The 13,479-nt window shown below is 49.9% G+C and overlaps 1 protein-coding gene across 2 annotated transcripts in view; it reads left to right on the forward strand.

Moving 5' to 3' along the window:
- TMEM63C (transmembrane protein 63C) overlaps window positions 1-13,479 on the forward strand; it is a 65,870-nt gene that overhangs the window by 2,406 nt on the left and 49,985 nt on the right. For both annotated transcript variants that reach the window (XM_045201284.2, XM_071222073.1), the window contains exon 2: window positions 9,922-10,065. The gene's annotated coding sequence lies outside the window, so the exon portion shown is untranslated. The remainder of the gene's footprint in view (window positions 1-9,921; window positions 10,066-13,479) is intronic.

The raw sequence follows: 13,479 nt of genomic DNA on the forward strand, positions 1-13,479 counted from the left end.
CCGGCCCTCAGTTTTTCTACCTGACAGCTGGGCATGCAAACACCTTCCCCAGATGGATGGGAGGGCTTTGGAAGCATCTCAAGTGTTTATTATAGATGCAAAGTGTTATTTCTGGACTCTGGTCTCAACTGAAGCCATCTGTCCCTGGCCTCCACAGGGGACTCATGGCTGTTCCCTCTACCCCACGGCCAGTCCAGGGCGCCCTTCTAGGCTTGGATGGCAGGTTGACCCTCCCCAACCATTTCAGGTTGTGTTTTGGCCCTGAGGACTTCCTTCCCCTCCCCTTCGCTGCCTGTGATATTTCATGGAATTTTCATAAAACGCTGGTGCTTGGCAGCACAGTGGACCTTCCAATAGCCCCATATCCTCCCCACTGCTTCTTAAATCCCATGGACTCTCTTCTGTGGTTCTTCCTGAAAAGCAGCAGGTGGAAGAGTCATAGAGATAATGGGCATAAAGTGCTGGGAGCTCTTTTCACAGATTGGTCAGGGTGGGGGAGTCCACGGGGCGTTCAGGGCTACGGGCAGGCTCGCTCTGGGAAAGGCTGTAGCCAAAGTGCTTAGGGGAAGCGTTCAACTTCAAGTGAGATCAGCAGTGTTTAGTGCGCTGTTTCGCCCGCAGCGGGCCCTGCATCCGTGCCTCTTGCCTGTTCTGGGAGTGCAGTGGTTTTTGCAGCATGTACATCAGCATGCGGGGTGTCAGCCAGATTCCTGTTCTTGCTCATGAGTTGGCTGGTGCAACTCATGCAAAATAGGGTCACAAAGGAACCATGGAGGTGAGAACGTGGGCAGCCACGGAGGTACGATGGGTCCTTGTTCTAGGTCTGACTGCGTGGCTCTGAGCCACCCAAGGGGGTTTGTTAGAAGAGCGCCTGTGGCCAGAACTCTGCGTCCTGTGCTTCTTGGGCAGGGTAGGCGCCTGAGCTGCCATGTTACTTCCCAGCACCCCTGGGGCTGGTACCAAACATGCAGAGGCGAAGTGAGGGGGGGCGCTATCGTGTCACCTCCTGCCTCCTCCTGGTGGTTAGTAATGTTCCAAAAGGGAATGAAGCCTGGACCCACTTAGCAAACCAGGATCCAAGTGTCCTGGGCTCCCACCTTCTGCTTTTCCCACCCTTCCACCCTGCTGTTTTGCACGAACACCCTCAAGACGAGATCGGAAGCCTGGGCTGGGGGCGGCTGAGGTACAGCAGCAGGCTGTGCCTCCAGAGCTGTGTTCACTCGAAGTCAGGGCCTCATCGTCATCCTCAGGGGATCAGAGGTGGAGGGCCAGGCCAGCTCCCAGTGGGAAGCCAAGCCTTCCCTCCCCATCGCCGAGTGGTCTCGCCAAGGAAGGTGGCCCTGGGGACAGGAGACTTTTCCCTAATCTGGCTGAGTCTTCTCATAATTGTGTCCAATCAGAGAGACACTGGCCTCAGGCCATGGCGTCTTGGCAAAGAGCAAGGCTCCCTGAGTCCTTTGGAGATAGACATGTGCCCAGGTGGCCTGGGATGTGGCTGTTGTGATTTTGACGAGGTGGCTTCGTCACCTGTGTGTCTTAAGTGGCAGTGATTCAACCATAGGCTATAAACTCTAGGCCACTGGACACTTACCCTGGGCTCCGCAGAGAAACCAAGTGTGCTTTTTGGGGAGTCCTGGGAGCAGGGAGGACAAGACACACACAGACAAACTGCCTGGGAGGCACCGAGGAGCTGGGTTCCCACCTGCTTCATTACCTGCTCACTTCTCCTCTATGACTCTTGTGTTCACAGCTCGGTGCAATAATACCCAGCGTAGGGCCAGCCAGAGCAGGAAGGCGCCCAGCATGTGCTTAGTGACTGGGAGCCCCCCTCCTTCTATTTGCTCACCTCTTTACCTGCTCAGTGGCAGGCTGTGCAGGGGGCTCTCGGCTGTTTATGGCTGACTGGCAATGTGGATTGCTCCGGCACTGTTTGAACTAAGCTGTTCCCTTCAAAAGAATTTCAAATCCCTGAAGACCCGGCAGAGGGGTGTGTCTTCTCAGAACTGGAGCATGTTCAGGGTAGGGGGCGTTGGCAAGCACTGGAATACAGCACAGAAGTGTGGCTGCGTTGGGACCTCCCACCCCCCTGAGCTGGGACTTTGTGTGCCCAGGCCTGTGAACCAGGCCAGGCTTTCGGGAGACCCTCTCAGGCACCAGAAGAACTACGGGCTGAACAGTGTCATTGGCCCGAGTCCTGGGCCCACTCAGCCACCTCACATTCTTTGTCACTACTTTTTAACCCTGTGCATGGCCCAGGGGAGACAGAACAGGTATAAGTAGCCCGCTGGATTGATGGGAAAGCTGAGGCTGAGAGAGGTAGTGACAGCCACAAGCACACCAGCACAAAAGTGGCAGGACCCACGCTGGCCCCAGCAGTCCGATTCCAGTGGTGAGTTCCTTCCCACCTGAGCCCAGCTGACACATCCTCGGCTCACCTGCTCTTGCGTTGCTGGTGGTTTTGCTGAAGTTGCTTAAGACAAAAGGACCTGGAAGTGAAGGTCTGCATTTCTCCCCTTCCCCTCCACTCCAGGCAGGGTGCCCAGAGCTGGGTTCTGTGAAGGACAGCAGGGAAGGGAAGGATAGGATTCATACCACCCCACCCCACACCCCAGGACAAGCTGAAGGAGAGTTTAGCGGGGCTGAGCCGAGGCAGGGGGAGGAAATGCTGGGCAGCCAGGCCCTAGCCCCATGCTTCATGGAGGGGGCTCCTTGGGGCCCTGGCCCAGGCACCTGCATGGAGCAGTGGGGATGGAGGGAACAGGAAGTGATGTGCTAACCCCTGGCCAAGGCCTCACAGAGCTGCAAAGTGGAGGAGCAGGAGGACCCAGTCCCGGGGCTCTCCTGTGGGTCTGGGGAGGAAGCCCAGGCCGGACAGCTCAGCTCTTTCCCCCAGACAGAGGAGGGAAAGAGGTCGGGAGCAGCAGGCTCTCGATCTAGGCCTTATTCCAGGGGCTGGTTCTCTCCTGTCTGCCCGCTTATCGGATGAGTCATCTTTGAGCCCTGCTCTGACCCAGTCACTCCTCACTAGCTCCCAGAGCCTGCCATCGAAGACTCACCTGGGACTAAGCCCAAACTATCTTTTCTAGTCTATCCTCCTTCTTCCTTCGCCCTTCCCTTGCAGTCTGCCCTGGCTCAGAGGTTCTTCCAGAGTGGACAGGGGATGAATCAGATCACCTTGAAGATCTTACAAAATACACACGCCTGGCTTTTCTGCCCTGCCCACTCCCAGCTAAGCTATGAACCACTGCCCTGGCAAATCAAACAGGCCCAAACTAACCCCTTCCCCTCCCAGCCCAGTCCTTGTCCTTAGCCACATCCTCATCTGTCCAGAGTCTCCCTGCCCTTCAAAACCCAAGTCGAATGCCACCTCCTTCATGAAGCCTTCCCTGGATGCCAGCCAGAGGAGGTCTCAGAGCCTTTAATGCACTTGTCCCACTTGAGTCTGTCTCTTCTGCTAGACAGTGAGCTCATCCTTTCATTTATCAGGTGTTCACTGAGTCCTGCCCGTCACACACACGCCCTATGGTAATTCGCGGGGAGGGGGTAGGTGGCCAAGTCAATGCGTAATGATAACAACTTCAGAAATGCTACAGTAACACAGCACAAAGCACCGGGGGACGTTTTGGCAATGGCAGTTAAAGCTGAACATGTACATACTTTATGGCCAACAGTTTCAAATCTAGGTGTATGATTACCTAGAGAAACTCGTACGTGTGCATAAGGACACAGTTCTGAGGGTATCTAGGGCAGTGATGTTTGAAACACAGAAAAGCAGTCTCAACCTCAATACCTTCGGTATCTACCATAACGGAGTAGACAACTAAGTGTGATGTTTGACAGCAGTTAAAAATACAGATATATAATTGGGGGATTTTAAGTTTTGTAACGTAAACCTCGATAAAGCTGGTATATACATGTATACACATATTCTGTAGTAACACGACAAAATCTCAAAAACAATATTGCAAAAAAGGGCAATGCAGAATGATACCATTAGCGAAAATTTGATGTTACTAACCATCACGAAACGAGACTATCTGTGATTTATGGATGCGAACCTGTTCCGACGTCGCGGCACCTACCGAGTTCCTGCTTGCAGTCGTCTTCGGAGACGCAGCCAGGCCGAAGGGGAAAAGCGGGCCTTCTGATTTGTCAGCGACACTTTTACCAGAAAAGATCTGAGGCACAAATGACAGAATGTTACCATTTGTCAGTTCTGTTGATTTTATACAGGGTCTGGCCCAAATAACACCCCTTTTTAATTACAAAATCTTTTATTACAAAATTGTAAGCATGTAATTCTGTAACACGACAATACCACACTCAGGCACATCATATGACATTTTAGGTGAAATGTGTACATTAACACTGTAAAATATTGCACCCATATCATTACCCCACCAACCACACTCAAGCAGGCCTTACTTCTGCCAGACCCTGAACTTCTAATGGTTTTATGTTGAAATTATTTCGGAATTAAACAAAAAAGTAATCTGGGATGTCAGAAGAAAGGTGCCGACTCGTCCCTGGGAAGTCAGCAAAGGTTCCAAAGGAGGTGACAGCTGGTGTTGAAGGCAAGGTGGCGGCTAGCAGTTTAACTGGACCGGCGGTGGGGGGCGGGGGGAGTTGGGAAAGGAGATGTAGGGGTTCAAGGCTGGGGAACATATGAGCAGGCTCTTCGCACTTTTTTAATGTTTGAGGACTAACTTGGGTTTGTCAAGCTGCCCCTCCCTTGCTACCTTCCTCATCCTTGTCCCTGATTCCAGCCCCCCTATTTCTGGGCTGTGAACATAGTAAATAGGCTCCTAGTGGGGGAAATCACATGTCATTTGATGATTTTTTAAATCTACATAATCTAATAGCCAAAAATACAAAGTGGAACATTAAAATGGGAAATAGCCGCTAATCCAGGGAAAATAGAATTCTTAGAGGATATTTGCACGTGCTTGACCATGTGCAAATGCTGAAAACCAGGTGAAATGGTAGTTTTCTCAGAAAAGATAAATAATCAGTTTGGCCACAGAAAAACTAGAAAATCCTAGCAGACCAATAATCATGGAAGAAACTGAGTTTTCATAAAACTCCACTCCAAGAATACCCAGGTTTCGACAGGTTTTAATCTCTGCCAAAGCTTCAAGGAGGAGATAATTCCAATGTTATTTAAACTGTACCAACTGTACTAAATGATAGATTAGGGAAGATTCCAAATTATCTATGAAGCCAGCACAACACTGACAAAGATAGCACACAAAAAAGAGAAAATTATTTTCAAAAATTTTATTTATAAATATTGGTACAAATTTCATGAATTAATAAGAATAGACTCACACAGCATTATGTTAAAAAAATGAATACACCACAAGCAAGTGAGGTTATATTCCAGAAATATATATTCAATATTAGGAGAATTATTAATGTAATTGAACAAAGTAATACTTAAAAAGAGATGATGAATCATATAAACAGCTCCATAAGTGTTAAAAATGTCCAAAAGGCATTTGGTAAACATATGTCCATAATTTTAACTCTTGTTTAGTAGGAATAGATGGATATTGCTAAACATGATTTTATGCATGTGTGTGTATATATATATACATATATATGTGTATACATATATTCTTTAACACTTCTCTAGAAGTGCAAGTCAATACAAATTTTGAAAATAGAAGTTATAAAAAGAGGCCAATTTATCAATTAAAATTGCAGGTGATAAGATTGATCCCCTGGAATAAAAAAGAACAAGACAGTCACTGAAAAAAACTGCTCTAAATAATAAAAATATACTAAGGTGACTGCTAATAAATACTTTTAAATGTGTAGCTTTTCTGTACATAAATGTTAACCTCCTTTAAAGTATAATGGAAGGAAACATTTACAGTATCAGTAAAAGTACTCAACCAGCCAGAAGTTAGGCTAGGCAGAGGTGGCAAGAACAGCCCTCATTAACGCCATTCACCCCTGGTTCCCTGGCACTTACACCCGTAACAATGCAGGGTGGGGCAAACGTAGGTTTACAGGTGTGAGTGTGCAAAACACAGGGTTTATTCTTGTAGTGTTACTTACTCATTGTTGTATTGTTTCCATATGAGCAATGGAGAACTTGCATCTGCCCCACCCTGTAGATGCCTGCCCAGTGGTGGAACTGGCTCACAGGGCCATGGAACAGAAAAGCGTACACAGACAAAGACACAGCGCCCCCGCTCTGCCATGGTGGTTATAGTCATCGCCACCATACAGTAGTTCCCACGCGCCAGGCACTGTTCCGCACCCTGCACATGCAGCCTAACACATGATCTGTCCCAGGGAACATTCCAAACTTGAGAAGATTGTGTATTCTGCTGTGGTTGTGTGGAGTGGTGTGTGTGTGTGTGTGTGTGTGTAGTCTGTACAGAAGGTATCCAGTCACATAATTTGAAAAATAAGAGATATTTATTGAAAAGATATCAGATACAAGAAACAGTGTACGTAGGACAATGACACCTCAGTCCCCTTCAAAGTAGGCACCTTGGGAGTAGGACCTCACACAGTTCTCCCAGTCGCCATCAGCTGCACCGTCATATTTTCCTGAATCTCATCGATGGTCTGAAATCTCTTCCCTTTCAAAGGTGATGTTAGTTTTGGGAAAAGCCAGAAGTCTCAGGGCACCAAATGTGGGCTCTAGTGGGGCGGAGTCAGCTGTGTGATTTGATGTTTCACAAAAAAACTGCACAAAATGTGATGCATGAGCAGGTGTACTGTTGTAATGAAGCTGCCAATCACCAGTTGCCCATAGCTGGGGCCTTCTGAGTCATCCAAATAGTTTCCATGGAGGACGTTCAAGCTTAATGCAAAATGTGATGGAGATTCATTGCTCTGCTGTCTCAGTCATTTTGAATGCAACAGCCACACAGTACACATGCTCACTCAATGGCACCTACCACCCCCACTGACCAGTACAGTGAAGTTGTCATTGTTCACACATGTGCATCCCAGTCCACTGTCCTTGGCTGCCTGGTTACATCCATGTCATGCAAACTGTTCTCATTATATTAATAATGGTTGGACCTTTTCTGGACAGACTATATAGTCTGTCCAATCAGTCTGTGTGTTGAATACATTTAAGGCCTCTGTTGCCTTACTGATCTTTCGTTTGGTATTCTACCCATTATTCAATGTGGCTTATTGAAATCTCCTACTATTATTGTGTTTCCATTTCTCCCTTCACCTCTTCAATGTTTGCTTCATATATTGGGGTACTCTGCTCTTAGGTGCATATATATTTATAATTGTTATATCTTCCTGGAGAATTGACCTTTTTATAATTCTATAATACCCTTCTTTGTCTTTTGTGGCAGTATTTGACCAATCATCTATTTTGCAGTGTAAGTAAGGCCGCCCTGCTCTCTTTTTGTCACCATTCGCATGGAGTATCTTTTCCCACCTCCCCCTTTATGTGTCTTTACAGCTAAGGCGAGTCTCTTGCAGACAGCACATGGTGGCATCTTTCACCATCCTTTACCTGAAATAACTCATTTACTCCTCGCCATAACCTTATGTGCTATCGCTGTCCCCATTTTTAGACAAAGAAGCCGAGGCGCAGGAAGGTTAGGTAACTTCTTCCAGATCCAGTGACACTGGAATCTGAACTGGCAGTTGACTCGGACACAAAGCATCCATCCCTCGACATAGTTAGACTGAGATTCTGAATCTAGAGAAAGGATGATGGTGGGGGGAGGAGAGGGATTGTTCAAACATGATTTGGGGACAACTCTCTAGCCCCTTGGGGAAGAAATAAAGCTGCACCCTACCACACTCCTTACACCATAGTAAATTCTAGAACAATTAAAAGGAGAAAAGAGTAAAAGGAAGGAAGGAAAGAAAACCCTAACCATGCTATTGAAAACCAAGAGAAATATTTTTAGGATCCTCTAGTAGGAAGTACTTGACTACAGAAAAATCTGAAATTTCTGTAAGCAAAGGATGCCATAAATACCATTTTAAAAGAGACCAATGATTCTTGGCTGGTGTGACTCAGTGGATTGAGTGCTGGCCTGTGAACCAAAGGGTCGCTGGTTCGATTCCCAGTCAGGGCATGTGCCTGGGTTGCGGGCCAGGTCCCCAGTTTGGGGTGCATGAGAGGCAACCACACATTGATGTTTCTCTCCCTCACTTCCACCGTCTCCTCCCCTTTCCCTAAAAATAAATAAAATCTTTAAAAAAGAGAGACAAATGACATTTTGTGATACATATGATAAAAAGTCAGCTGTCTTAATTTAGAAAAAAAGCCTCTTAACAATCAGTAAGATGAGAAAAGATATACACAGAAAAATAAATGCAAAGGCCAATCAATCAATAAACATGAAAATAATATCTGCCCTTTCTGATAATTAAGAATTACACATTGAAACATGATATCACTTTTCATCTCTCGTATTGGCAACATTTAAACATCCGGGAACACAGTGTTGTAGAGAGGGGTGGGCAACAGGCACTCTTGTGTGGCTGGGCAGCGCTAACTGGTTCACCCTCTTTGGAAGGCCGTTCGGCAATACCCATCAGAATATTAGATACACCTAACCTTTGACCCCTCCCCCAGGATTTGTCCTGCAGCTAACCTCATACACATGCGCAAAGATATGTAGTCAAAGGCGATCATTGCAGCTTTGTTTCTGCAGCAAAAATGTAGAAACAATCAAAACCCCATCAAAGGATCGGTTCACGTAAATTATGGCGCCCCCTCCGATGGAACGCTGCACGTCACTCCGTGAGTGGGCTGTGTTGCTGTGCACAGGCGCGTGATGTAGATTACCTGATGAAACAGAGACAACGTGCCAGGAAGGTGTTCCTGGTTGAGTTTCAAATAAAAATGCAGGCATAGATGTATATACTTGCCAATATTTGCGGGGACAGTGTTTGAAGAAAACTGAAACCAGAAGCCTGACAGCGAGCGTGCTTGGGAGTGGAGTGGAAGGCCGGGAGAGCAGGCGGACTTTTCACTGTGTGTTATTTTGACTGGTTTGATTTTTTTCCCCACAAGCGTGTTATTTTCAGAATGTAAAAAGAACACTTAAGAAGAAGCCAGTTATAAGGGAGAATACTAGTTAAAATGCTTCACTGTGAACTTTCTTCTCGAATTCTTCACTCAGTGGTTCCCCAGTTCTCCCAGTAAAAGTTCACATCTGGAAGGGCCCAAGAGGCCGTGTCCCGTCTCCATCTTGTCCAGGAGAAAAAGGAGACCAGGTCCTATGGCAGGAGAGGGACTGATGACCCCTTCCTGCATGTGATCAAAACTTCCTCCTTGGACTTGACCTTTTCCCAGCACGTAGTCCAGCCAGTCTTATTCCATGTGCATCCACGTGGGGAACCGTTAAAATGCAGATTCCTGGACTCCTTCCTGAAGAGTCTGATTTAGTGGGCTAGGGTCGGGCCCTTAGACCTGCACTTCAGCAGCATCCCCCACCTAATGATTCTGAAGGCCTACCTGAAGTCACCTGATGGTTCTGGCCCCCTCTGATCTACCAAGCTCAGTCTTGCTGGCAGAGTGTGTTTCTAGGCTGAAGTCCCCCGCCCCAGTGAGGGAAAGTGGGGTGCCCCAGTGGAAGTGGCAGAGAGACCTAGAGGCTTGGACTCCCAAGGCAGTGCTCCATCCCGGGTCTCCCCTACGCTCAGGCCTGCTCAGCTGAGTTGAAAGATGGTCCCCTCTCACTCACCCCAGGGGTGGGCAGCTGGGTGTGGAGGTGGGGGGAAGACTGGGAGTAACGGCTGCATCTAGGGTACCCCTCACCCCACTAGAGCTCCCCAGAAGCCTTGGGGGAAGATGCTGACCAGCTCACTGGGCCTGGACAGGGCCTGGCCTCTTGGGAGGGGGAGGAGCCGCAGGGAGGCACTGGAAGGACTGGGATCCCTGCCCGCAGGCACTGACACGCCGTCCCTGTGCCACAGGGCCTTGGACCAGCTGCCTTTGTGGTCAGGAGTCAAGCAGGGCTGTGGCCGGGCCACCGCTCAGAAGCACCTAACAACAGATCAAGAGGAGGACGGCCAGTGACAGCTCATCTGCTGGAGCCCCAGACCTCACCTGCTGCCCAGGTAGGTGCTCTCGCTGTCTTCCCACTCAGGAGGCTAAGCCCCTCACACCAGCTGCTTCCTCAAGCCTGGGAAACGGTGCCTGTGGCTCTGCAAACAGTGCTTGGGCGAGGGCTGCACTAAGCCCCTTAACCCACAGCCTGCTGGGGGGAGGTGCAGGAAGGGCCCAGTCCCATCTCTAAAGGACATTAGCCCAGATGACCCTGGCGCCCAAGGCCTGAGAAGGGGGCAAAGGCCCTCTGGCTCTGGTTTGGGGGCTTCATCCTTCACAGAAATGCCCCATGGCTGGGCTGCTGTCCGGGTTCCCTGAGGGCTCTTGCCCAGCTGGCCCCGGTTTGGGACAGGTCCAGAACCCAGCCAGCTGTGGCTGTTCTGAGGGCTCCCTGCCTCTCTACACTTTTCCCTTGAGAAAGAGTTATGACAAATGGTATCTTCATAGACTGTTAGAGCCGGGAGGGATCTTAACAATATCGTCCAACCTCAATCTTGCTTCACTTCTCAAGCATTACTTATATCCTTAGTGTCATTTAAAATGTTGTGACCAAACAGCTCAGAGGAGGCAGCTGTAATCTCATCAGAACAGCACAGGAAGCCCTGGGTCTCAGGCAGCCCTTCCAGGTTCAGCAGCTTCCTTCCCGACCAGGGGCCAGCAGCCTCTGCGCCCCCACCCCCAGCCTCTGTACCACCCCCACCCCCTCTGCCCCCGCAGTCTCTGCTAGTGAGAAGCAATAACTGTGATAAGATTTCTTTATCTGAGACTGTCTCTAAAATCTCTTTTCCGTGAAAGAAGTTATCCCGTGTGGGCTGTTGGCCAAGAACATTGCAAGTGGTGTTATTACCAATAAAAGTAATCTCAGATACAGCTCTTTTCTGTGCGGATCACAGTACTCAGTGTGCGCATCTCCCGTATAATTTCTTGGCCCAGCATGGTGACAGCTCTCTGGGGCCAGGAGCCTTAGCCGCAGTAGTGTGTCACTTCCGTCCCTCTGGCCAAGCCCACTGCCCAGCCCTGTGCTGAACCCTGGTCCCTCCAGCTTCGGTTACTGTGGGAGACAGCACCGAATACTGGTAAAGAACTCAGGCTCTGGAGTCAGGTGGGTTCAATTCCCAGTTCCACCACCTACTAGCCTTGTCATCTCCATGTAGGTCAGTCTTTTCATCTGTAGAATGGGGATAACCACTGTGCCCTCGGGTACCGTGAAGGTTGAAGTTACTACCTGTAAAGTGCTTGAAACCGCATGTGGCACTTACTGAGTGCTTAACTTGCTAGTTCTGCCGCTATAAAGCCTCTTCTCCCCATCCACACCCTGCTGCCCAGGTAGCCTCCCTAAAGCACCGCCCAGTCAGGTCCCTGCTCTAAAACCATCTGTGGCTCCCTACTGCATACTGAATGACTCTGCTCTAACCTGCCCTCTAGGGGTCTCAAAGACAGAAACTCTCATTTTCCTGGGGAATAATAATAGGGAATAATTAACATTTGCTGAGGAAGTTTCCATTCTCAAGGTGGGAGAACTGAGACCCTGAGAATTTAGGAACAGAAGTACAGCCACCTGCAGCCCCACGGCTGGGAGCTTGGTCCAAGCTCTTCTGCCTCCCCAGCTATGGCCCAGCTGTGACAGCCCTGGAGGCCAGGTGCTGCCTCTGCCCTCCAAACAAGGGGCGGTTTGGTTCCCTCTGCATCTGCTGGGGCTTCAAATGCCGGGAGCCCTGTTTTGGACTCCAGCCCTCATGGTTCACACCAGAGCGAGGAAGGATGCCTGGGCCCAGGCCAGAACGGGCAGTGACAACAGTTATAACTCACACTCCTGGATGAGTTCAGACCAGGTGGCAGATGCAACATCATTGTCCTCATTCATCCCTTGGCAGTGGCCAAAACCTCAGCCCCCATAGCTCAGGTGGGAAGGCTGAGGCCCACAGAGACCCCAGTGATCTGGGGCCTTGGACGGAGAACACAGCAAGCTTCACACCCTGCGTCTCAGCTGCTTCTCTGGCAGAAGGGAGGCCACGCGCCATGGAGAAAAGAGCACTGCATGGGGGTAGGAAGGCCCATGTTCAAAACAGGACTCCTCACCTGGTAGAAGGAACTTGGCCGTGTCAGTTAGCTCCTCAGAGCCTGTTTTTCCCTCTGTAAAATGGGAGGGTAACCCCCACGTTTGTGGGAATGAAACGAGAGCTGAGAACACTTGTACAGGCCCCCGCAGGGTGGGCCCTCGGTGACTTGCAGATACTCGGATTGGTCCATCAGCGTTGTTCCTCCAGGCTGCTGGGTGGAGCTGGCAGCTCTTTGCTTTCCTTAGCTGAAATTTTCCTTGTCTGGCCTCGGCTCCAAGATGAAGGAAAGTGCTGGTGTTTTGGCAGAAGAGGGGCAGAGGAGCACTCCAAATCTTCCCAGACTCCTGGCAAGTGTGAGAGGCACAGCGGGGAAAAGCGGAGTTCTGTCTGATTTTCTGAGATTTTTCCACTCGGGTGATGCCAAGCAGGAAGCCAAAGTAAAGTGACAGACCCTGCTGGTTCAGGCAGGGTGGTATTTTTCTCTTGATTCATTCAACAAATGAGTGAATTTGCTGGGATTCCAGGCACTGTGCTAGGCACTGGAACATTCAGCAGCAAGTGGAACAGATGGGGACCCTGCCTCGTGGGGCCTGCACTCTAACAGGGGTGGAGGTGATGACTAGCAGCATAAACTACGGATGGAGGGTGTTAGAAGGTGGCACGAGCGCTGGAACTGAAGGAAAGGCGGTTTCGGGAGCACCAGGGGAGTTGTCTTAGTAAATAGGGCCACCAGCCCAGGTCTCACAGAAAGGTAACATTTGACATGCCAGTCATCTGGTCCCTGAGGGACCCCTACAAAGCCCGTAGGCTCACACTCAGGGCCAGGTGCCTTTTATGAGATCCCAGGAAAGGGGCAAAACCTGGAAGCCTTTCTAGTCCCAGCTCAGATGTCAGGCCCTTCCTCCAAAACCCTACAGATTAAGTGCAAATCATTCAGCCCGAGATCCAGGACCCCGTCTGGCTGACCCCCATCTGCCTGTTGTCTCACCAGATCCTTCTCACCTTAACCTCTGCAGCCAAGCCAGTCAACCCGCCATTTCTAGAATATTCCTCCCTGTGCTTCCCTCCTCCACTCATGGTCCCCTTTGCTTGCTCCCACTGGTTTCTGTGAGCCCAGAAATAACCACCCGCCACCTCTCTGAAGTCTCCCCTGGCCCCCGGGGCCATGGTCTCTGAGCCCTGTCACCTGGGCCTGTACCTTTCTCACTGCATGGCCCTTACTGTGCCTCGGGCGGACACAGGGGTTTCACTGATCTCTCCTCTGGGCTGGAAGTGCCCGGGCAGAGCCTGGAGGTCTGTCACCCCCGGCAGGTGGAGGGCTCAGCAAACACTGGCTGAACTGAGGGTGCCCGAGCTCAAAGGCCC

The sequence above is a fragment of the Desmodus rotundus genome, chromosome 7, assembly GCF_022682495.2.
Source record: "Desmodus rotundus isolate HL8 chromosome 7, HLdesRot8A.1, whole genome shotgun sequence".
NCBI lineage: Eukaryota > Metazoa > Chordata > Mammalia > Chiroptera > Phyllostomidae > Desmodus > Desmodus rotundus.